General features: G+C 43.0%; 1 long non-coding RNA gene across 1 annotated transcript in view; it reads left to right on the forward strand.

The window, feature by feature from the left end:
- The first annotated feature begins 272 nt into the window (after positions 1 to 272).
- LOC110308941 overlaps positions 273 to 933 on the forward strand; it is a 54,275-nt gene continuing 53,614 nt past the window's right edge. Inside the window, exon 1 of the long non-coding RNA XR_002379643.1 lies at positions 273 to 366. This is a non-coding gene — a long non-coding RNA (uncharacterized LOC110308941). The remainder of the gene's footprint in view (positions 367 to 933) is intronic.

The following is a 933-nucleotide window of genomic DNA, read 5'->3' on the forward strand; positions in this document are numbered from 1 at the left end:
TAGCGGGAGGCAATGGTGCTTTTTGAAGGCAGCTTTTTTCCCACCCCCACCCCCCCTGCCAGGAGAGGTGATGCTGATGATACAGAGACCGTGATTCTGATACGATCAGCAGAAAGCATGAATGACTAATTTGGATTCTGCTTGTTACCAGAACATCTGTGTGATTTTCTGATAAGCACATCTGATTCTGAATATTCTAGAAGATTCTGGGTTTTACATTTTCATGCTTTTGATAGAAACTTATTTAGTGTTTATAGGGAGCAAAACTCTGGACTAGATTTAGCTGGGAAGAGATGTTATTCAAAGAAAAGACACTTCAACATGACTAAGAAGAGGTTCAACCCTCCGAAGGGTGTATGACCCGGCGTAAGAAGCATCTCACACACATATCATGAGGCTGGGAAAGCAGAGTTTATGCTTTGGGATAAATTTCATATGCACACCTGTTCACTTTGCCACCTGGCATGCTGGCTTGGTGTTTGAATCATGGCTGAGGGCACATTTGATCTTTTAAAAACTCTAAGATTATATTATGTTGTATTTAGTGTGTGTGTGTGTGTGTGTGGGTGTGTGTGTGTGTATAAAAACACAAGGCACAGTGTGCTTTTGAAGGTCAGAGAAAAGCTCTCAGGAGTCAGTTCTCTGCTTCTACCCACCTTGTAGATCCTAAGGATCAAACTTATGTTCTAAGACTCCGGTGGCAAATGCTTTTACCCATAGCTCACACTGATTCTTTTTTTTTTTTTTAATATTTTTTATTAGGTATTTTCCTCATTTACATTTCCAATGCTATCCCAAAAGTCCCCCAGACCCCCCCTCCCCACTCCCCTACCCACCCACTTCCACTTTTTGGCCCTGGCGTTCCCCTGTACTGGGGCATATAAAGTTTGCAAGTCCAATGGGCCTCTCTTTCCAGTGATGGCCAACTAGGCC

Source organism: Mus caroli, chromosome 14, assembly GCF_900094665.2.
Source record: "Mus caroli chromosome 14, CAROLI_EIJ_v1.1, whole genome shotgun sequence".
In the NCBI taxonomy this organism is placed as follows: Eukaryota; Metazoa; Chordata; class Mammalia; order Rodentia; family Muridae; genus Mus; species Mus caroli.